This window comes from Patella vulgata, chromosome 9 (genome assembly GCF_932274485.2).
Source record: "Patella vulgata chromosome 9, xgPatVulg1.2, whole genome shotgun sequence".
Taxonomy (NCBI): domain Eukaryota; kingdom Metazoa; phylum Mollusca; class Gastropoda; family Patellidae; genus Patella; species Patella vulgata.
Window position 1 is genome coordinate 26,409,924 of NC_065887.2, and position 25,862 is coordinate 26,435,785.

The 25,862-nt window shown below is 36.4% G+C and overlaps 1 long non-coding RNA gene across 1 annotated transcript in view; it reads left to right on the plus strand.

Moving 5' to 3' along the window:
* Positions 1-2,707: 2,707 nt before the first annotated feature.
* The window catches only part of LOC126832486 (uncharacterized), a 31,989-nt gene continuing 8,834 nt past the window's right edge, over positions 2,708-25,862 (plus strand). Inside the window, exons 1-2 of the long non-coding RNA XR_007684733.2 lie at positions 2,708-2,849; positions 7,436-7,496. This is a non-coding gene — a long non-coding RNA (uncharacterized LOC126832486). The remainder of the gene's footprint in view (positions 2,850-7,435; positions 7,497-25,862) is intronic.

A 25,862-nucleotide genomic window follows, 5' to 3' on the forward strand; every position in this document is an offset into this window, starting at 1 on the left:
ATGATTTAGTAAACGGGCTATAATTATAATAATTTCAATCTGCTTATAAACTTAATTAGAAGGATTCGACTTCAAGCAGGAGACTGTCTGACCGACAAATAAATATCCATAAGCCTGCATGAATTAAAGAAAGTATTTACTATGAAAGATATAATATGCCAAGTCAAATAGGTCATCCGTATTTCTACAATTGACGGAGAATCGCGTATATTTTGGTGCACACGGGCTAAACGAAATTTTGAAGAGGCATATGACATAAGAGTTATGTTTGTTGGACCAGTAATTGGTTCCCAAGCGCTACATATTTTGTTCTTATTGCTGTTCTTGGGGTCGATGCCCTTCAAAAAAGGCATAAGACTCCGCTCATGGATCTAGGATCGGCATGACACTTGGCGTGCTTGGTCCTTGGGACAATTCCACATCAATTACATCACAATTCCAAGATAGCGACGATGACGACATGCTCGGTTCCTGGTCTATAATACGCTCGACCTTATTTTGTTCATTGGGCATGTGCAGCGGGTTCATTACTATGTAGTCATAATACTTACCGACATTATCCTTTGGTAATCTAAAATAAAGCCATCTTGTGCAGTAAAGAAGTTTTAAGTTTGGCCCTAACCAGCAGCTAAACATGTATCAGCATTTCGAAATCTTGGAAGACTCTTTCCTTATCTATCCGTACCAGTAGAAACCAAGCTTGTACTTCCCCTCATCATATCGAGTCTTGATTACTGAAACAGCATCCTCACCAATAATCATACCATGAACTAACAAAACTATCCTATATAATAATGTTTCTACGACCTGACCCCAAGTTACCTTTGTCAATCGCTACATAAAGATACAGCATCAAGAACTTCTAAGATTTCTGAATCAGATACTATATAAAGTTCCTTGTGTAAAGACATTTGGCAAGCGGTTCTTTACTTATAATGCTGCTGTCGTACACGACACGTCTTTTCGAGAATACTTTCCCATGCTAGAATAATCACGCGCGCACAGATCAGACTTTAGTTTGCACTACATAAATCTAGAAATTATTATCTTTAATAATCTAACGCTGAATCGGATTCTTCATGATATTTATAAATACAGTTTGGTTGTTGCTGTTTATTATAATTTGAAATACTCATCTATAAACGAAACAATTACTCATGTTTGGCATTCAATTTAAATGCGCACATAGATGAGTGCAGGGGCTATGAAGTATCTATGGGTAAAAAAACATACTCCATGCGAAACCCAAATATGACAGGAAACCGTGAAATACTGAATAAATTTAGTTTATTTAATTGTTCTGTTCATGGGAAATTGACCATAACCAGGTTTATTTTTTCTAAACAGGGAATCGACAATTTTATGTGATTTTAATATGCGTTATATATCACTAGATTTTCATTTCGCCATTTTTATTCTCAGATCTATTAGTGATTCACATAATTGTTTATAATTTAAAATTGCTATCATTCAGTTTCAGACGGTGTTTTCTAGCAAAACCCCCTAGGTGGTATATCAAAAAGATGTCTGAGATTACATGATAATTCGGTTTTAAATTAAATTTTAGAAGAGCAAAACCAATTTTCTTTTCGATTGGTTATGAAAAAACATGTCGGTTCTAGAAACAATTTTAGCACAAGTGCGCATGTAACTACAAAATGACGTTAGATATATTCCAAGATTCTCAGTTAGGCTACACATAGCCGACAATGGCATTATGACCATGCTTAAATATTTTAGATATCATACAACTGGACTGAACCTAGCTGTCACACAAAGCATAAAATATAACGCATAAGAAATAATACACTTCTTATGGCATACCGTGGGGATTGTTAACTTTCACATTTTGTCATTTTGATAATGAGTGTTAAATATATGTACGTTTGTATGTTCTTTATTTACGACGGAGATCTCCCCTTCGCCGTTATGAACTTTACTTTGTTGGCTATTGTGACATTACTGAAAAGAAATAAAAAGAAATTGGGTTTAAGGTCCTACTGTTCTGCTCCGATTGGGCTAATGAAGATGGGTGTGCTATGAGGGACATTTTGCCCAGACATCGGCACTGCGCCCCACTCTTATATCGAATTCCAACTGCCAAGGGATATTTTACGTGCACGCCAGTGTGTACTCGGTTTTTCGTCCCATCCGAACAACACGTTGTTCATTGCCAGGTCATCTGTCCTGCACTACCGACTAGGGGGGAGGCATGCCGGAAAATTTCGATGAACTTATTCGGCCAACGCAGGGATCAAACACGGGACGTCCAGGTTAGCGAGCCAACGTCTTACTCACTGAGCCACCGTGGCTCCCTAAAAGACAAGTGTACGTAATATTTTATATTTATAAAAAGAAAATAATCTTGCGCATGCCTATATTATATGTTGGAAAATCCTTTAAAAAATGAGGGATACGCTGTGGCTCAGCGTATGAAGTGCTGGCTTACTAACCAAGAGATCCGGGGTTCGATCCCGGTGTTAGCCTAGAAAGTTCCCGGGGATTTTTCAGCGTGGTGTCTCCTGGTCAATGGTACAGAACCGAAGGGTCTAACAATGAATAAAGTCTAGTAGTTCGGATGGGAAGAAAACCCGAGGTCTCGCGCTGAAAAGTAGGACGTTAAACTCCATTTTATCACAATTCTCACAAATCATTTCTCATATTTGAAATAAATGAACATTGTCTTTTTCAGCACTGGGAGTGTCGACTATTGATTGCACTATGCAATTACAGTATATGTGTCAGTCAAATGTGGATATTTACTGAAGGTTTATACCTACATATGTTGATATATAGGACATTATATACAGATAGGAAGGGTGTTAAATTCTATATTTATCTTGGCTGGTGTAAGTATAGATTTTAATTGTCTCTTTATAAATATACTTCCTCATAAATTTCCATTTTGTTTTCGTGTAAACTTCTTCAAAGAAATAAAATTTTCCACCAAAATAATTATCGACAAAGAAAACCACTCGGTATACTTATAATTATATAATTGTCTTCATCATCGCCATACTCATCTTCATCTTCATCCTGGTCATTATTGTTGTCACCGGGAGCAGCAGCATATTGATTGCAGTCATCATCATTAGTGAAATATGGTATGTAAAGTCATCAATATATTTGAAACATGGTATCCCGAACGTCATCGATATTGGTAAAGCACATAGTATCACGAAGTCATCAATATCAATGAAACGTGGTATCACGAAATCATCAATATCTGTGAAATATAGTATCACGAAGTCATCAATATCAGTGAAACTTACAAAGTCATCAGTATTTGTGAAACATGACAATTGCAAAGTCATCAATGTGAAGCATTGTATCACAAAGTCATCAATATAATATGTCAAACATGTTAATCGTAAAGTCATCAATATACGTGAAACATGATAATCACAAAATCATCAATATATGAGTGAAACATGGTATTGCAAAATATAAAGTAATGATTTTTATGCGGAAGGTTCGTGGTGGGGGAGGGGGGGGGTGTAAATAGATAACCATTTGGAGAATTTCCAATTAGGAGATAAGGTTCCCACCATAGGTTAGGCTCATTAGACGTTACGTTGTTAAATCTCGAGCCGGTCTATATCCCGTTGAAGATTATTGTGACAAGTATATGTTTAAGGGTACAAGAGAGAGAGAAATGGGGTTTAACAAACTAAGCCATTTCGGGTTTAAAACATATGGTTCAATTTAATTTCAATAATTCACTTGCGCGCAGGGGTCTTTAGGAGTGGGAGAACCGGAGGACCCGGAGAAAATACACGAGATTAGACCGGCTACCCTACTCCTTGTCAAGTACAACCGGGGAAGCAAAACCACGCCAGTTGACTCAATGACAGACCTAATGATACAACGCGCACGCATTAACCATTCGGCCACACAACCCCCCTTTAAGGGCACGGATCAAGCAGTGCTATATCCTCGATTTATCTCGCCATACTCCATGTACAATTAGTATTGATTAGAAATGACTGAGAATTTCCAGGTTCAGGTCAACAGCCGCCTGTGACATTTGCTATAACTAATCATATTATAGATCACTTCCATGGCTCAGGTACCGTAATTGATCCAAATTTATTAGCGGTACTTGCATAAATTAGTATGAATGCAGGGCCCAATTCGCCACGTCAGAAACGATACTAATACCAGCTTGATTAATCTTTTTATGCAGGCATCCTGTGGGCCTGTATAGGCAGGGGTCTTTGGGGGGGGGGGGCTATGTGGCGGACGGTCACTTTTGGACAATTGCATTGAATAAAATTTGTTTTTCTACCGGGACATTAGAATAACACAACACATCTGGCACAATGTTATTTTTCCACGAAAATACTGTTGTTTTCTTGCGTAACAGTTGAAGTAGTTTTCATGTGTATTGTATTTACAAGTGTCGGATGTGGGCCAGATGGAACAAACTCTAACTACACTACTGCGTTGAAAACAATGATATACGTTAAACACAAATATAAAGGCGTGGACAACGGAGGTTAAATTCATTGAATAAATATAATGGTGGGGTAATATATTAATAACATAACATTTTTTATAAAGATGGACAAAAATCATAAAACAAAAAAACTGGTATCTAAATGTATTTTCAACATGGGTTGTAATTGGAATTAATATCTTATTGACCGCTTTTGTCTACAAGGTTAAAATATAATATAAAGGGTTTGTTGCATCAGTGCATTAATAATCATCTCTTGTTCAAGATGTCTACTGATTTGCATGTATGTCTCGTAGCGCCGCTGCCCGGGCAAAATTTCGCTCATAGCACACTGTATGGCGTATGCCCGTCTTCATTAGCCCAGTTTAGGAGCAGAACAGTAGGACATTAAACCCCTTTTCATTTCATTTTCATTTCTCTTGAACCAATTAGTAATTAAGTGATTCCATTCAAAGAAGGGGGTTGGATCCTTTTGTGTCGATCCCGAAGCTATTATTAACAATGTCTTCGAATGAAAAGTGTTCTATGGCTATGACTGTATTTAAGTGACAAGCTATATATGTGTGTGGGGGGGGGGGCGGAAGAACGTAATATACCGAATGTTGTCCTCGCCTTTCACTTAGACCACTAAACATAGCACAGCCAAAGAATTCATTTACAAAAGAAGAAATTATCTTGAAGGCACACATGGTAGCAGTATCTTCTTGGTCGCATCAACCCCCCACCCCCCCTACGTTGTACCAAGGCTAAAGATCAACAAATAACAACGATTAGGTTAATTGCGAATAAGGGGTGGGGGACTGGTTCCGCTTAAACAGGAAATGGCGAAAATGTAAAACATTACGACGATTATTTTTCTAGAAATGAATTATAATTTATTTCTCATTAAACTCAGAATAAATACAGATTATATCAATAATAATAAAATAATAATAACAAGTCCATTTATACCGCGCTAATTCCAAAAAACACAATCATTCTTGCAAATATTTCTCAAATAAGTATGTTTTCAATCTGGATTTAAAGGGGACTAATGATTGGTCGGCTCGAAGATTTTCAGGTAGCGAGTTCCACAAATTGGCATCAACAAAATTAAATGAGCGAGCTCCAAAGGAGCTGAGTTTATAGATTGGGACAACAAGGTTGTTCTTAGGACTTGATCTAAGATTTTCGATGGCATGTAAGGTACCATAAGTTCTCTCAGATAAGGTGGTATTTCACAGTATACGCATTGATATGTAAGAGACATCAATATGAAGTCGATTCTCGCTTGCACTGTGACCTAAGTACATGGGTGATACGGCCTCTCAAAGGAATTCGTGTTACAATCCGCGCTGCCGTGTTTTGTATGCGCTGCAGTTTATATATTGATGTTATATTAATTCCGGCAAGTAAACTATTGCAGTAGTCCAAATGGGAGGGGGCGGGGAGGGGGGTCTATGTACACTTCTCTTTTACAGTGAAACTTTTGATTTTAGCTATTTTATATGTTGCGACCCTTGGAAAAAACCCGGATAACACTCCCAGACCAGGTGTTTTTTCGTACAGCTGCTATCCAGGTTTTTGCCAAGGGTCCCAACATATGGAATAGGAAAATCCAAAGTTTCGCTGTAAAAGAGATATGATTAATATCAAATCACCATTATTACGAAGAGACACAAGACTCACCAATGGAAAGCCCCCTATCCACATCCATGTATTTGTTTGACCAGTTTTGATGATAATTCCATGTCTACAGTACACCATGTCACGTATAATTCTAAGACATCTTATGTATTATGAATGTGTTGTCTGCTTTGCGAAACCATAGATAAAGCACCAAACCCTACCCGTGACGCAGGTATACTCTTCCCAATAAACTGCTGAATTGATGATTTGCAATGCTGTATATAAAGGCCATATTATTTTCTTTAGTATACAGTATTTGTGTGTGGGGGGGGGGGGAGACGGTATATCCATTATTTATTTATCCATTTCTTCTCTTATTTATTCCCATGAATAGTTTTATATCCTGATCAGCCGTAATCCATCTGATTAATACCAATGGCTTCACTAGTCCTCTGATAATCCTTTGATTCACTAGTAATCTGATATGTATCCACCCTGCTTTTGTAGTTTTCTTGTTAAATAATGAAAACTCTAAAATAGGCTATTTATTAATTAAATTGCTATCATGATAACCATCCTCCATTAATTAGTATATGGACCACAGATATTGTATTGAAGTAAATAAATAAATAATGTGCTGTTCGGGCTGGTGTCCTGCGATGATTCGCTGTGATAAATATCATTGAATTAAACCATATTTAGATACTATTATCCATCTGAAATTTCGTCGACGTGCGTCTTAATTGGGATGGTTATATTATTTCAACAAAGGCCACACGTCAGAACTTCAAATGTATGAAAATGCTTTGAAGGAAATAATGTATAAAGTACCGTGAAATCAAACAAAAATGTTTTGATGTAGGTTTCAAAGAGGTTTGTGTCTTTTACGAAACTTTTCTGGCTTAGATATTATAGATATTATTTAGACATTTAATTACATGATAAGTCCATAATCAGTTCCCTGGATCATGGGGTGGCTTATATATTGGGAGGACTAAACAATGCCCGCCATTTTGGTCAGCACGATTGGCTGATGATTTAATCATCATATAGGTATGGATGCCGCGGTGGTTTAGTGAGTACGGCACTGGCTCGCTAACCTGAAGGTCCCCGTTTTCGATCCCGATGTTGGTCGAGAACGTTCCTCGAGATTTTCCGACATTGCTTCCCCTTGTCGGTGGTGCAGGATGGGGGGGCCTGAAAGGGGGCAGTGTCTAATCTGTCTGATCGGACGAAAAAAAACGAGCGTACAAGTAAACCTTGGTGTACACGTAAAAGAACCCTTGACAGTTGGAATTAAATTTCCCTCATGCATTGATTCATTCATCCTATAAAGTATAAATATGGTTATTTCTTTTATTATTTCAGTGTCACCATTGTTGTTTTTCCTACCATGGGTTATCGTGAAAGCTGTTAACGATAATACATTGTAAGTACCTTTAATATCACTTTTTATATCACTTTACGCGAATAAGCCGTCGTTAATATCGTAAACACATAAACTGTAACTAGAAGGTATTTGTAATGGACGACTGGATAATTTCGTTAACAGGGGGGAAACAGTGCTTGATGGATCGGTAAATACATATATTCCAGTCACGAACTGGTTGTTATTGAAAATAGTTTTGATACCAGTAATTGTACATGGATACCGATTAATAAACAGATGATGTAAATTACCCGCCTTCGGGAAAACAAAAAGGGTCATGTCATCGACTTTTAAATTTGACTTGAAGGTTGTTGTGCACATCTAAAGATATATTTATTTAGAAATAAGGGCCCATTTTCAATGTTACACTCCCGTCGATGGTTGTGTTCTCTATCCCGTAGGTGTGTGTACCCGTCTCTCCGATATAAAAATTTCGACAACAATTACAAGTAAATACATATATGTTATTTTTTATGTCACAATTCATATTGTCGTTGACACTAAAAGTAACACTGTGGTTTGAATTGGCTATAACTCCCATTGTCTATGGTCACTAACAGAAAACATTAACGTGTGTTAATCTGTTGTATATGGGTAGAATTTAGATAATGGAAGATAATAAAGGGAGAGTTTAAGAAAATTAATTAATGAAATTAATGGCCAATGGTTACTTACTGACTATTAAGTCGAGAAACGTATTTTTTAATTAAAATTTAATGGTTCTCTATTAATTTTCTTTTGGCCATGTCATCGACGTTCATTTTATAAAAAGGGAAACATCGAAATTTGACTTGTAGGTGTTTTGCACATCTAAAGATATGTCTATTTACAAATAAGGGTCCATTTTCAATATTACAATCCCGTCGATGGTTGCGTACTCTATCCCGTAGATATGTGCATGTTTCCCGACATAAGTTTTTTTATATATACTTAAAAGCAGGACCCCGCTGATCTGCTTGGAAACATCAACATCTTGGGTTTGACAATTGCTGCCAAATAAAAATAGTTATCTGCTATCCAGAGCACCTATACATATCAAGATGAAAATTATGTTCAGGGATTTAATACCCTCTTGTATATTTATTTCACTGAGTATTATTTACATTTGTATTTACCACTCCACCATATTGAATTTCAAAATGATCATCATAATATATATCTATATAAACGAAAGCATCAATATTTAGTTTCTCTGAGAGAATTTTATGGGCAATTGTACATAAATAAATCTTAATATTTACAATCCAAAATCAAACAATTTTAGAAGATTTATTTATGTTAGAAAGACATTGACACCGAGGAAAGTTAAGAACATAATTATATTCATATACTTCTTGTTCTAAAACTGTACCAAGTTAAGAAACGTTAACATAATCGTGTCATACTTATTACTTATTAGAAATGTTGTGGGGCGGGCTATTTTTAGGTCAAACAAAGCAAAATCTTTATACTGTATAATATCACTGGCGCTTTGACAAGATTCTATGACATACTCAAGGGCAATACCTCTGTCAGAAACTTATTATTCATCAGAAGGAATGAATTTAAATTCGATATGATGTCGAATTTCGCTGCTCACAAAATTCTGCACAGTGAACAAGGGCATATAAATTTCAGTTTGCTTGGATGACCACTTTTGTGGTTAGAACATAACGAAGATAACATAAAGTGAACAAGAACAATAACTCTGAAAGTTACTATCAGAAATTTTTAGACAACTGGCTAATGACGGACCGAAGTGGCGTATAAATACCACCACGTATCATTAACATAAGATATCTGGGCCCCGTATATGGTCTGTGTTCTAAAACTTGGTTGAGTTGGAAGACTTTAAAATATATAAAATAAATATATACAGTATATAATATATCATTTGGGTATTATCTATATATATATTTCGGGCAGAGAGCTGCCTTAACTTCTGTTTAAAAGCTTACTTATCTAATCTTTGATTATTTTATCATACGTAAATGTTACTTCAATTAACTTATTAAATATACACTATATAGAGATGTTGGCTGTTTCTTTATCATTTACAAACTGCTTGTTATTTATTTTCGTAAATTATCTGTTTATATTTCACCAATACAGTTGTTTTAACCTTTCATAAACCTAAAACGGTCGTACTTAAATGTTAACGATTCAAGGAAATGAAGTTTATATATATATATATATTTATGTACGAATTTAATGGAAGATACAATGAATGAATCGGTACACGTACGTATAATTAAGAAACCCAATATACCCCGTCAGCACCATTTTAAGCGGTGTCTGTGATTCTCCTGAAACGGCGAAATGCAAACGCCAAAACAGGCATAATGCGACTTGATTACAGGGATTCCTATATTTACCGTGTATTTTTTATTCTGCTATAAAATTATAACTACCGGGAAATTCACAACAAAACAAAGAAATGCCATGTGCTGATAATACAAGAAGGCGTATATTGTAAATGACACTTAATTCATTACAAAGTATGCAACAATTCAGACGAATCTGTCCATTCATATTTACGTTAGGAGAGAACTGAGAGATTAAATTATCTTGAAATCTAATTTTGGTCGAAAAACTGTAAATAATAATTTTAATTTCATCAGCGTTGAATGCTTAACACATATAAACGAATATTTAATGAATTAAGTGAATTTAAAGAACCGAAAATAGGATAAACATGCATCCAACAATGAGTCCACGTGAGAAGCATTCTTTATTGAATAATGTATAGAAATACCAGTCAGCCCTTGCGGCCATTCCGACTTAACTTTATTTGCATAATACCTTGTAGTACGTTGACCCATTGCCGGGTCACGTTCCCGTTTCACTGAAGATGTCTGAAAAATGTAAATTAATTTATCAATACGAAAAACTGTAACTGTCAAAGTAAAGATTTTTTGCCGGATAACCAGAGAGAGAGAGAGGGATAGAGAGAGATGGGTTTTAACGTCCACTCGACACCAACACAAATTAGGTAATTTCGGGACTGACATATGGTTCAATTTTATTTCAATAATTCTTATGCGCGTTGTAGCACCATGGGTCTTTTGTCAGACGTAGAGAGCAGGGAACTAAATCCTACGTACCGCCCATGCATTTTTTCTTACTACATATTTTAGTAGCCTTGTGATCGTCTAGAATTTGTCTCTAGTTGTCTTTGCTTCCCATTCACGTTATGTATTTACTTCTTGTCTATGTCTATCTCAGGAATAACAATGCAGCAGTTCGTTTTTACATTTTATACATCATAGCCGGATACATGGCTACAAGCATAGTATAGATTACAATACCAAAGTCATTCTCAAACCCTAGCCAGTCAGACTCCCTGGGGTGAGTCTGCTGATAGAAATTGCTACATCTTTTTCCTTCCAGAATATGTCTGCTGTCTGACGAATTTTCACAAGTATGATAGTTTTGTAGCTTTGTGTTTTGGACCTTCAATTATATAATTGGTCAAATATGATGTAAATAATTAGAGAGATTGGGTAATTGAGCCCAATGACGTCGAATCCCACCCTTATATGGTTAGAGGAAATTTACTGGAGAAATTTCCCACAAGATATCTGTTATCAACCTAGAATTGAATGTTTACCACATTATGACTCTTTTTTTATGTAACAATATGCCACCCATTCTCTACCTTGATTTAAGTACATATTATATGTAAATCTAATAATTTGCCAAAGATATTAATTAATTCGATGCTACTAATTTAAAGAGCAAAAATCCTACAAAAGTCTTACAGCGTAGGGGTCTTTAGCAGTGAGAGGAAACCGGAGGACCTGGAGAAAATCCACGGGGCTCGCCACTTACAACCTGGAAATCGAAACCACGCGAGTTGACTCAATGCTAGACACTGTGATACAACGCGCATGGGCTAACCGTTCGGCCATCCAACCCCCCTAAAAATTTTGAAATATCTCTCTATAATAAAATTATTAATATTAATAATAATGCGTCGTGCGTAAGACCGTGTATGTGCGCACCTGATGCTACACATACCTAGATGATAATGAACTGAAATGAGATTTAACGTCCTACTTTTCTTCAGAAGCAGGGCTAATGAAAACGTCATATAAGTGTGCTGTGAGGAGCATTTTTCCCGGGCAGCAGCGTTGATCCCTACCAACTATCAAGGGTTCTTTTATGTGCACAGCTATTTCTTACCGGGCCCTTCAGTCCTGCACCACTGACGGGGGGGGGGGGGGGGGCGGGACGTTCGGATTAATGAATTAGTGTCATGCTAAAAATGGTTACGCCACTGATGTTCCGTCTTGCTCCAGCCACAGTAGTGGGTCGTTCTAAGGACTTCCTTTGAGCAAGTTTTGTCATCATTTGATGAAATAAAAAGTTCCTGGCCTATAACTCCCTAAATTTCCAAATACACTGCACATAGCTTAACATATAATAAACCATTTCCCGTTACCACATAAATTCATAAATTTAATTTACAAATGCAACGACTACACTATATTTCTGTCGTTTTAAAAATGGCCACTGAACCAGAATTAGAACATGCACGTGATTTCACGATACCTCGAAAATAAAAAAAAAATGTTCGATAAGATAAGATTAAGATTTCAGAGTTCCACCCTTCCCTATGTGTAACATAATTTGTTTTTACAGGTACGTATGCTTAAATGGGAAGTAGTGTCTATAAATTCTCGACGACTACAGGGCCCGGGAACAAATAGTGGTTATTACATTTTCAAAACAAAGATTTAGATTCCAGGTACAACGCCTATTTTATGATTAATTTTTAGAAAACTCCGGCCAATAGAATTAACAAAGCATTATTGTTTTTGTTTTTAAGTTTTTAAAACCGCTTAATAATGTGACATTATTCTGTGTTCTCTGCGTTGTCGAAAAACATATCTGCTGTACTTTTGTAGAGTGTATATACATGTAACCTATTTGAACTTTTGTCAAGTGAAAGTGGTTTATTGCCGTAGAAAAGATTATTTTCGTTTAGTGGAAATACTTACTTTGAAAAGAACGTAATCGTTTTATACAGCAAAATCCCCAGACCATAATATATAATCTCTGAGTGTTCGTGACAACTACTAGTATGACTTTAAACCCCATTTCATTTGATTTCGTGACTAGAACTCTTCAAGCATTTGTCAAAGGCTAATGTTCAAATTAGATTAGTCTACATTTTTCTATGTTTTCAAGAGCATTGACGGGCGCTCGTAAAGAATATCGGGAGCCATGGTGACTCATTGGGTAAGACGCTGTCTCACTAACCAGGGGGACAGGGGTTCGAACCCGGTGTTAGCCGAGAACGTTCCCCGGTGTTTTCCAGTGTGGTTTCCCCTTGTTGTTCGGATGGGGCAACAAAATGGGGTTTGTGTACCCATTGCCATGCACGTAAAGGATCTATTGACATTTGGAATTCGAAATAAGAGTAGGCCGTAGCGCCGCTCTCCGTGCACTATTTCCTTCAAACCACACTGCATGGCGTATGCCAGTCTTTATTAGCCCAGTCGGTGCAGACGAGCAGGGCCTTAAACCCCATTTTATAACATTTCGCTCAGAATATCGTACTTTAAGTATGCCCGTGCTTGGATTTCAATATTAGTCTGGTTTGATTGTATAGATAATTCAACTTGTAGTTTATGGGCAGAATTGACCATTGCTGTTCCTTTAATAACTTATATTTGGAAAATAGGCAATTTGTCGAGGTGATGATAGTTTCTAAAAATATTTTCATAGGCATTTACGTTAAATATGATTTCCGAATTGGGGGCCGTAAGAAATATTTTCGGAAATTGAAAAATTCATAGTTAAAATTATATGAAATTCGGAAGATTTTTTTCCATTATTTAAGTATTACATTTGAACTAGAGATGCGCCATTAAAGATACACAATGTGCGTTTTAGATAAAGAGTTGGTCGTTATTGCTTTAATAGTTCCAAAATAGATAATGCGAAATGAGTATATTGAACATTTCAATCACATTACTTTATTCTGACTGAGGTATAAGTCTTCAGAGTTTTGATAAGATAGTCTCGAAATATCAAGTACCATTTTTACAATAATAAACAAAGCCTCGATTATCCAATTTATCGTCAAATTAATAAATGGACAGAGAGTTATAATCCATTCAATATAATAAGCCATCCGATGGCCTAGACAGTTGATTATTCGGGTGAATAAATGTCTGATCAATAATTTATATAACAAAAGAGGCCGATTTAGCTTTTACATTATGCATTTTAATGATATTGCTATCATGTTGAAATATGCAACATTGGCCAGTAACATGAAATCGAAAGAAGGGATACTTTACCTTTAGAAAATTGATGTTCTTATTATAGGCCTACCGGGTGACTAGAAGGGTTTCATTATATGTTACTTTTCTCCTCTGACTTGAGCACGTTGTACACTACTCTGAAATCGTCAGAATTAATGTTCTTTTAGAATATTCATTTTAAATTTATTTCTCAGTATACAACAGCCTCAAATAAGTAAAATCAAGTCGTAGCATGGGAAATATTTGACCCTGGGCCTGTTATATTCTTGTCACTCATCATCAAATAAATTAACGGCAATCTTCACTTCTGATAAAGTTCAAATAAAGTGCTAATACGGGAGTCTAGAGAAAATGGCGCAATGCACTATAAAAGATTACATGTAGAAATTGTAAAGAAAAGGGCGGTACGTGTATATAATGTGTAAATATAGCCGATGTCATTTATTTGGTATTTTTGACAATCATCAAACATTGTCCAGCACCCACCCAGCACTCCCTCCCTCATATTTTCGAACTCATGAACAGATATTCAAGACCCCATTTTTTGTATTTAAACCACAGGGCTGGTGACCGAGTAGTGTATCTTCTACAAAGTTGAGTACGAGGACTGCTGAAGAGTTCTAAGCCTGTAACGGATAGATCATTTGGGTTGAAACAAACTTTTGCCACCAACAAGTACAATCATTGAAGGAATCATAAACATAAGCACTGTATCTGTAGTGTTATTACTGCCTACGTACCAGGCCATCCTGTGAACCTACTTATTGAAATCACCAGTAATGGACAAAACTGGCTATAGAGTAGTCATTAAGTACCATTTCTTATTTAGCTGACAAATGTTATATCATAATTTAAAACACAAACCAGAAGAATCTGCGTATTGTTTTAAAAGACAGGCGACGTTCACCAGCTACTAGATGCCGCTCTGTAATTAGACGAGTTAATGGAAGAGGCCACATCAAAACAAATTATTTGATTTTATAATGAAAATCCTCTAAAGTACGGGGGATCACGTGGCTAAGTGGGTAAGACGCTGGCTCGCTAGCCTGGAGGTCGGGTGTTCGATCCCTGCATTGGCCGAGAAAGTTCATTCAGATTTTCCGGCGTGGTTTCCCCTTGTCAGTGATGCAGGATGGAGGGCCTGGCAAGGACAGTTGTCTAGTCGTTCGGATGGGACGGAAAACCGAGGTCCCGTGTACATATTGGCGTGCACGTTAAAGATCCCTTGGCAGTTTGAATTCGATATAAGAGTAGGCCGTAGCGCCGCTGCCCGGTCAAAATTTCCCTCATAGGGCACTGTATGGCGTATGCCCGTCTTCATTAACCCAGGTTAGGAGCAGAACAGTAGGACGTTAAACCCCATTTCATTTCATTTCATTTCCCCTACAGTACTCGATACATGCGTGTGGTAATTTCTGCCAATATAAGCTAAAACGTGTATTGGAATCACGTTCCTACATACTTAGCAGTTTTTATATTTCCCAAACTCATAATTTCCGCCAATTTGAATGTGTTTTGTGCTAGCGCTAAAAGCGTAACCAGTATTTTTTTTTTAACATACTATGTCCAAAAAGCCCAACAAATTAGTCACATGATGTGGTATCTAGCTTTATTTAAAATTAGGTTAGTCTTTCATTTCTTTAACGTGTTTTGATGTCATTAGCTTATCCACTACTAAAACATCTGTGAGTTGGGGTGAGTGGACGTGGCTTTTTTATCTCGTCAATGAAGAGATGCAAGAGTGAATTTATGCAATTACTATAACTGAAGGCAAATCTCAAAATGAACAGATAACTGATAAGGATAGTTTGTTCTTCAACATGTGTAGAGTAACAAAAACATAATCCGAAATCTCATTAGATTAGTAATTTTCCCACATATCTTCGTAACATAAAATTGCAATGGCATCTCTTAACGAAGAGTGTTGTGGCTTTAACCTCTAATCTTGTTTATTTATAGTGTCTTCATCGACCCGGCTGGTGTAGAGCATTTGTTTATTTATATGATCTGATTACCATTATGTGTTTATTACCGAGTTCCTATAATTGTCGATGCGAAAATGGCAATCTTTAAAATGAGGAAATTTAGAAATAAAAACAGGTATATGTAAGAGTTTATCGGCACCATTTTATTCAGTTTATAAATAATAATTGTATTTATCTACTTGGGACCTATCATGATTGTGTTTAATAACGAAATCGTAAGTAGAAGCGTGCGGTGTTATTAGTTACATACGATATCACAAATTATTTAGCTAGCTGGATGATTTTTTATTAAGGAGGCCCTGTGGCTCAGTGAGTAAGACATTGACTTATTAACCTAGAGATCCCGTGTTTGATCCCGGCTTTGGCCGAGAACGTTCAATTAGATTTTCCGGCGTGTTTCCCCCTGTCAGTGGTGCAGGGACGAGAGCCTGGTAAGGGACAGCGTATAGTCGTTCGGAGGGGAAGAAAACAGATAAAAGCACAGCCGGTGCAAAACATTTCATTTTGCGATCTTTAATATCGGCCATATCCGTCTGTATTGGCGTTTACAAGTTTTACATATTATGTGATACAAATGATTAAGCGCCTTCCAAATAAACACGAAGATATTTCCTACGTTTGATCCGTAACCACGATTTGAAGATTCCACGATTGACGCAACAATAGGAAATCAGTTGCTGTCAGTGACTGAAGTTGAGAGCGTAGAGAGCTACACATACGAATTTTAGCACTCTTGTAATTCCACAGAAAATTAAGTGACTGCAAGGATTATCAGTACTAAAACGAATATTCAAAAGAAGAAACGATTGCCACGACATTACAAAACGCTAGAAGAATCGAGAATGCCACCAGAGTATCACTTAGTTTGGATTGATTTTGTGCTAAGGTTTTAAACTATAGTTAATTTCCGTATGTTATACTAGTATTTATTTGTTTTCTCAGTAAGTATTCTATACTCTCTCCGCCACTTAGATGACAAATTGCAACCTTAATTGTGCTCTGAAGTTGCAATCAGTCAAGGTTTATTTGTCTAATATATTATTTATATTCATTTCTCAGCCCACATGTTACCAGTTCTTGAAAATCCTATATTAGGGTTATAAAAAAAAACATGCCGGAAAAGTGGAAATCGGTCCGTTTACAGCCTTTGAATGATATTTTTACTGAGAAACTCTCGGAAACGCAAAGAAAAGCAAGCATAATAGAAGAACAGCAACATTGAATGAACTTTGAACTTTGCTACTCGATTATCACAGCTAGACATTTCAGTTTAAAAGCGCGAGACTTGGTATTCGCAATGATATTTTCTATCGAGAAATCTGAGAGATTTTGATCTGGGTCCAAGAGAAATCGAAACTAATGACGCGTATTATGTCAAACCTTCTATTGAAGATTATACTCATCCGACATACTAAAATACCACACTCACTAAGTAAAACTATATCCATTTGGATAAATGACCTAAAATTATGCAAATCCCAGCCACACAAAACTTGCATGTGATAATTTCCAAACTACATGTAGAAGACAAAACTACTTTCCGTATCTTTTTTGTAGGTGAGAAATGAATATAAGTACAGTATTTATTCCATAAATAACGTACTTATTTACAACAGAAACAGAATTAATAGGCCTATTTATAAGCTGCTTAATATTGATATTTGGAATTATACTGAGATTCTGTGACAAAAACAATTACTTCTTAAGAATTTCCGCTTTGCTATAGTAATACATTAAGAATGCATTATCTGACATTATCTAATTATTATTATTATTTTTTTAGATAAAATTCAATTTTGTGCTATTTTCTGCTAAATTATTTGCAGCAAATTGTGTTTTATGGCAAGACGTGTTATTAACAAAAGACGCTAAAGCTGCATGAATTTAAAAGAAGGGTGTTAATACCATAGATAGGCATACCTCTAAGCTAGAAAATTATGATCCGGATTAAATTCGCGTGCCTGTGCTGTGTGCCTGCAAGCTACAGATTTATGAATACCGAATTCGATTAGATTTACGTACCTACACTGAAGCTTTGCTACCTGAATTTCAAATGTGCACATGTGTAGTCCAGTTAGCTGTGGCAACTAGTTAATAATATTGCATGAAAAGCTTCCAGTATTATATTCCTTTGGACAAACGAACGAGGATTTCATCTGTTCTAAATCATGTAATCATGAATATGACAGTAAAATAGATAATACTCGTATATTCAAAGGGCGATAGACAAATACCACCACCCCCGGCTAAATCTATTTGTTAAGGCCAACTAAATTTTCGTCAAGGTCGCTGAGATGTCAGTAAGGTTACGGCACGTGATTTTTTGGTGAGATTGTAGGTTAGGGTTCGGGTAAGCATTAGGGCTAGGTTTAGTAATTACTCATTTTCCCTCCCTCTGTATTGCACCACTGACAAGGGGGGCCACGCCGGAAAATCACGATATAAGTTCTCGGACAATGCCGGAATCGAGCCAACGTCTTACCCACCGCGCCCACGACATCAAGACTAACCGTGAGAATGGGTAATTATGTTCCTAATTTTACTCCAGACAGTCTAATACAACTGTAAAGTCACATCTCGGAAGTATTTTTTAACAGACCGGCGACGATCAGTAAAGTGCTAATGCATCTTTTACCTGTTTGTTGAAATCCAAAATTAGACATGATCACTATTCTATCGGAGATCATATTCTCTAATAATATCTGAACAGTGTGCTCCTTGGTTTTATTGTATACACGCTTTGATGATACACATAAATTGTACATCTGTCTATTGACGATAGTGTTGGCATGGCTTTATTACCTTTATCTCTTGTGGTGATTAGTCTGATCGCATTTATTTATATGAAGATATGACGTTTAACAGTGCAGGTTTCCTACTTACATAATTATCTACATAAACTCGGATAATATGGGGTAATATAAGAAGTTGTTATTACGCAAGATATTTTAGATATCATGTAAACATTCATTTGGTTGGCATCTCATCATCAGGCTTTTGAAAATGAAAAATGATAAGCATTTAATAACCACCTGAGTCATGACAAAGGTTATCTTAAATTATTTAAATTATATATAAACACTGGGAATATAGGATATGGGGTTTAAAGTTAACGCAACTCTCGTGATCTATTAATTGATCTATTCCGGAATGCACAAATAAATGCACAAATATCAGTATTTTAACAGCAAACTAGCAGACCGTTCGTATATATCGGAAAGGTCAAAATATATGTTATAATACTAGAAAACTTATACATATTTATTGTTCTAGTATTATAAGTCAATTGCTAATTTTGGTTTCCCACTGTCGTGCGATGCGTTACGACAGGATTGTCCTAGTAGAGACTTTTAGCAAGTGGAATTTTTCCCATCCGTATCCGTATCATCACGTTGTACGTTGTGTCAATGTAGTTTTTAGAGTTTTGGCAGAATTTTCGCGCCTCGTACGTATAGCTAGCTGAGCTGAGCTGAGCTGAGTTCTATTACAGCATGATGGCAGTTATTGACTAGCCTACAAATTCCTGAAAGGAGTAAAGTCGCTCGACAGTCGCTGAGCCACTTAAAATTTAAGAAACATTCAGTGTCGAATCTTATTAAAAAATCTTCCGACTTCGACTCGACAGCAATTTTTGGTTTCACTAATGTATCATTTCACAGATTTGCAAGGTCCCACCTCCTTAAATTTAGCACGGATATCAACCAGCATGCAGACGGACAGACAGGAAAAATATGAAAATTCCGCGAAAATCTCATCAAAAGTAATGATTAAATTCCAGTCTTTGCCATGGTTAAAATCATATCAAATATACACATCTAGATTCATACACTATGATATAGTAGCAAAAAGAACGGTAAAAAGACAACAATGTTATACAGACCTTTTCCGTGTGAAAGCTATTCTATACGTTCTGCCGTATCCGTGTGTCGTATTACGTATCAGAAATACACACGTATTGATGACGTCACACGCAAAATCAATACGGATACGCGATACGGACCAGAAATTTAAGCTTGCCAAAAGTCTCTATTGAGTCCGCCATCTGGTACGTGCAGATACGTTTCGATATATGATAAGACCGCATAGGATCTCCGCGATTAAAACCACCATTTCAATCGTAGCGCGAATCGTTATAGTGGGAACCTAGTATAAATGCCTCTCAAGGGTTAAATTTTAATGCTATGTAAAGACTGTTATTTATCGTTATAGTCTACTATGGGGTTTTGGATTTGAAATTATGGCTGTTAGACCGGAAGCTCAGCGCGGGGGGATGTCCATCAAATGAGCACAAAACCAGACCCAACTTTTCTAGAGTAAAATTTTGCGTAGAATACGATGCCGAGTGGTAATCAGTCCGCCGTTGGGGCGTTTTCGAGATATTCTGGGTCAAAGTAAAAGTTCGGTGCTAAGACCATCTAAAGATAAATTTTAAATGTTCCTATTGTTAATTAGAACAGGTTTCGCTTTAGTTTTTATATTTTACGCTGACATTTATTACTTTAAATCTTCCTAGGGCTAAAACGGAAAATGTGACCTTTTGACCTCTGGAGTCACAAAGAACAAAAGTGAATTTAGCAAGTTTACATTTTTATACGCCCACATTGAAATGTGGACGTATATTGCTGTCGCCCCCGTCCGTCCGTCCGTCTGTCCGTCCGTCCGTCCGTCCGCCCATCGTCCACAATTTCTTGTGAACGCTCTAACGCCAAAAATTATCATCCAATTGTTTTAAAATTGATATATGTTGTTTACATTAGTGAGATGAAGAAGTCTGTTTAATTTCAGCAATTTCCGTTTATTACGTCTAGAGTTATGGCCCTTGTTTCACTTTGTTGAACCTTGTGATCGCTCTAACACCAAAAGTTATCATCCGAACTTTCTGAAGTTTATATGCATTATTAAGATTACTGAAACGAAGAAGCCTATTGAATTTCGGCAATTTTCGTTTATTACGTCTAGAGTTATGGCCCTTGTTTCACTTTATTGAACCGTGTGAACGCTTTTATTGAACCGTGTGAACGCTCTAACACCAAAAGTTATCATCTGATCTTTCTGAAATTTATATGCATTATTTAGATTACTGAAACGAAGAAGCCTATTGAATTTCGGCAATTTCCGTTTATTACGTCTAGAGTTATGGCCCTCGTTTCACTTTATTGATCCCTGTGAATGCGCTCACGTCAAAAGTTATCATCCGATCTTTCTGAAATTTATATGCATTATTTAGATTGCTGAAACGAAGAAGCCTATTGAATTTCAGCAATTCCTGTTTATTACGTCTAGAGTTATGGCCCTTGTTTCACTTTATTGATCCTTGTGAACACACTAACGTCAAAAGTTAACATCCAATCTTTCTGAAATTTATATGCATTATTAAGATTACTGAAACGAAGAAGCCTATTGAATTTCAGCAATTTCCGTTTATTACGTCTAGAGTTATGGCCCTTGTTTCACTTTATTGAACCTTGTGAACGCTCCAACGCCAAAAGTTATCTTTGTGAAATTTATATGCATTATTTAGATTAGTGAAACGGAGAAGTCTATTGAATTTCAGCAATTTCCGTTTATTACGTCTAGAGTTATGACCCTTGTTTCACTTTATTGATCCTTGTGAACGCTCTAACACAAAAAGTTATCACCCGATCTTTGTGAAATTTATATGCATGATTAAAATTAGTGAAACGAAAAAGCCTATTGAATTTCAGCAATTTACAATAATTACTTCTAGAGTTATTTCGCTTGTTTCACTTTGTTAAAGCTCGATTGATGATAGTTATCATCCGATATGTATGAAATTTATATGCATCATTTAAATTTGTGAAACAAATCTATTGAATTTCTGCAGTTTCCGTCAATAATTTCTAGAGTTATGGCAATTGTGAACGTTTGAATGACAAAAGTGATTTATATGAAATTTATATGCATTATTTAAATTAGTAAAACGAAAAAGCCTGTCAAATTTCAACAATTTCTGTAGATTACTTCCAGAGTTGAGACCCTTGTTTCAGTTTGTAGAACCTTGTTAACCCTCAAACGACAAAATTTATAATCTGGTCTGTATGGAACTGTCTTGTAAGTTGTATAGGGCCCCAATTACCTACAAAGGAATAAATATGCGACAACCCTTGACGACCGCTCGGACGATTTAGCTGCTGTGGGCGTATGTTTTGTTGCCTGGCAACCTATCTTTATTGAAAGTGTGATTACTTTTGATCATTTTCAGCTTATTTTCATGATACAAGAATGTCCGCGCATTCACTTTGACCTTTGACCCCGAATATCGTATTCTACGCAAAATTTTACTCTAGAAATGTTGGGTCTGGTTTTGTGCCCAGACTAGATCTTAGACAATCGATGTATTTCATTGATAATCTCATTTTGTTGGGGCGCGGGGTGGGGGGGTCGATCACAGTAGCATTGTCATCTAGCTTACATTTGTTTTCCACTGGGCGGAGGCTTGATTCTTAACTCCCACACTTATCATATATGGAAGCCAGTCGTAGCAATCGTGTTGATCGCATCAAAACGTATCCGAACGTATCTGATCGTGGACCCAATAGTAACAGGAACAATCCTATCGTAACGCGTCGCACGACAGTGCGAACCTAGCATAACAAAACATAATCAAAATACCAACGCTGGATACTCTCCCGGCTTGGATTCAATCGGATTTTTATAAAAGGCCCAGCACATCGGTTCGCCCACAACAAAATTGCGACGGGCTTATTACCGCCCAGCATAGACCGAGGACTTTTCAGCTCAACAACACTTTTTAAATACTGAAAAGAACTGAACCATATGTTGACTTGTTCTATTAGAGATTCATCTTTCAAGGGATTACTATTGCCTGAAATGATTACCTGTTTCAACTAATACAGCTACTGGAAAGAAAGTATTTTATTGGGTCGCACATGGAAATCAAACCTAGTCCAAGCAGTCCTGGAAATGTCTCATTGCCCGGTGCCAAGATTAAGTCTGTTATTCGACATACATTTGGTGGAATTGTCCATATTTCTATTATATGGAAACTCCATTTGCCGAATACTTGATTAAATTAGTAACTGTCCTATAATAGAGACCAGTAAATGTGCCATAATTCCGTTAGTTATTAAACCTATTTGCACATTTTTTCTTTGGGAAGTTGCCTTAAGCCAAACACTATAATGAGTTCAATTATGAATCAATTTTCCCTTTTCAGATGTTCAGAAACAAAACCTCAAGTATTGAATCTCGGCCATTAAATAGTCTTGAAAAAAAAGTCCGCAATATAGCATGTAAAAGTTCTTGCGTCGCTTTTTTGGAGACGTTATTGTAAATTCCAGGAATTACTTGTTCTGTAGGGTATTTATAATGTTTTGTAGCATACAATTGTCGATGGATTTTATCATGTTATTTTGAAACTTAATTTGCCTGGCTATCTTTTACACAAATGGAATATTTACATTTTCCCGCTAGGTATACATACATAGCTACAGCCATTGTTCGTTATTTGCATATTTTTTCGGACAATATCTTTTCTTATTTTGAGGGGTTTCATTCGCTGTAAAATGTATTCTAATTGATTACTTAACATTTAACTAAAAACTAAAAAATGTTTTAACGGATTACGAAGGGGTCCATCAAAAACAGATTTGACGAAGATTGTAGGTGGCGCCCATGGTGTATTTGAATGTTGAAAGTAATTGAACCGTTTTAGGTGGGAACTAATATTCCTTTAGCGATTAAACGTTTAAGGTATTGCAGTTTGCCATCTTCAAAAAACAAAACCAATAAGAAGATTATAATATGAATGGATCAACAGGAAGTTACTTGTAAACGTTTCTTATGGTTGGAAACTTATTCCATTAAAGATTTTTAAACTTTATTGTTATATTTTACAACCAATGTTTTAAACAAACAAGGAAACGGAGGCTAGATTATTTTTTTTTTTTAGATTATTTGAGACTGAAACGGATTATGAATCATTTTCACAAACACCATAATATGTGCTATATTTAGCCGGATTCTGTTAACATGTTAGTTGAGGTCGATACCAGCGGCATGGTTTGGAAAGCTTAGTTGGTTGTATATGAAAAGAGCTTAAGACCCTAATTTCTTATGACATTGCCTTGAATTCCTACATTATTTTTTAATTCCAAGCGCTTATGTACGTTTTTGTTTTGTCTCCCGCCTTTCGAAGAAAACAGGGCACAATTTGAAATGGGTCCGTCCGGACGTCTGTCTGCCTGTCACACATTTTGGGACACAATAACTTCTAATTGAGCTAGAATGTTCAAACTTGGTGTAGGTGAATGCCTTGGTGGAGCTCGAAGATGAGCATTTTCTGCTTAGTGAAAGCAGAGATAGGCAATTTGATTGTTTGATGATTTTGGAGAAGATAACTTTGTTTCAAATCACGTGAGGGTGATGAACCTTGGTTTATAGTTGCATGATATCAATACCGTGACTAAGTTCGATAATGAGTTTTTCTGCTCAGGGTAAACACAGCGATACGCAATTTGATTCGTTGAGTTTTCGGAGCTCGATAACTTGATTCTAATTGAGTGAGAGTGGTGAAATTCGTGTATAGTTTCATTACAGCAATACTTTGACTATGTTCGATGGTGAAAGTTGATTCCTAAATTCATCAACGAATTGGTTTAAATTTCCTTTGCACCAATACCTATTTGTTTTTGGTCAAACTGTTATTGCATCATCTGTTATACAAGCAGTACTTCATGATAGCGTGGCCCTCCACCATCATATTATGTGTATCTTTGTGTATATTACATGTATATACTGTGGCACCGCGGAAACTCTATGTCTGCGATATCACCCTTGATTCGACTGGGAGTGCATAGGAGACATAATACAATTTTTAGCATGATTATAGATTTGACATTTACCGACACCAGAAAAACATTAACCGAAGGCACAAAATGGTAAAAGCAAAGTTAGTAACGCCGTTGAGTATGGCAAGACATCCGACAGAGCGTTATCACAGTAGTAGTAGCGTGCGATTTTGGCGATGTTTCTAGATAATTTGTCGTCTATTCCCTACCCAATCGCTAGTTGACCCTGTAATTCTGGAAACGATCGACCAAGTGTTATGGTATCCAAACATTCGAGCGGCAGCAATAATACTGATGTCTTATTGACTGAACGAAATGGCGCGTTTTCGACAAAAAAACACACACATTTTAGACCCCATTTCTGAACCATACAACGATTTTTAAAATTCTTATTCTGCGAATTCAATTGTTTTGTGTTTGAGATAATTGATCCGTGTTGATATATAAAACGTAAAAACAACATTCTGACGTTTTATTGTGGTCATCTCATGTTGTTACGTTCAGAACTGCAAGAATATAATGTATCCCTCAATGAAGATTAACAATCGTCCATTTATATAAGTATTGCGTAATATATCGGTGGAAGGGTAGTGATGCTTGGTGAGTAAGAAGCTAGCCCAATGGGGTCAATCCGAATGGCATCAAACTTCTGGTTTCGTCTTGTCAAAGGAAGGTGCGGAATAGATGGCCTGGCAAGGTAATAGGTCTAGTCGTACGGATGGGACCATTGGCAGCACGTTAAAGATCCGCTGACAATTGAAGTGAAAGTCCGGGCACAAAAGTCCCCTAAAGCACCGTACATTTCATTTCATTTAAATATGTCGAGTCGTCTTACCCTGTGGTTTATCTTATTTTATCTAGCATGTAAATAGAATAATGAATCCTTGTATTTAAACTCCAATTGCTATGTAATATAATTAAGTATTATATGACCCCCAAGAGGGTATTTGCAATGGTTAAATGCGTGTATAAATTATTTGAAACCTATATCATTTAAACATCTGACTTCAACAATTTAACTGTTTGTACTTCTAATGAACTGGGAGTAATATTCTAATAATTTCTTATTCTTTATCAACTTTAGCAAGAAACAAAATAGTGCGCTCTGTTTTATTTGATGGGTGTTATTTGGTGCGCAAGTGTATCTTGTTTGTGCAGACTATAATATAAAATGGCTGATTATAAAACGTGATTTATGGGGGTCAAAGATTTAACAAGATGGCGTTGATCAGAGACGTGTTTCTATAATTAGAAAGTCAAGGAATACTTTGGTTCATTTCTCATCAAAAATTGACG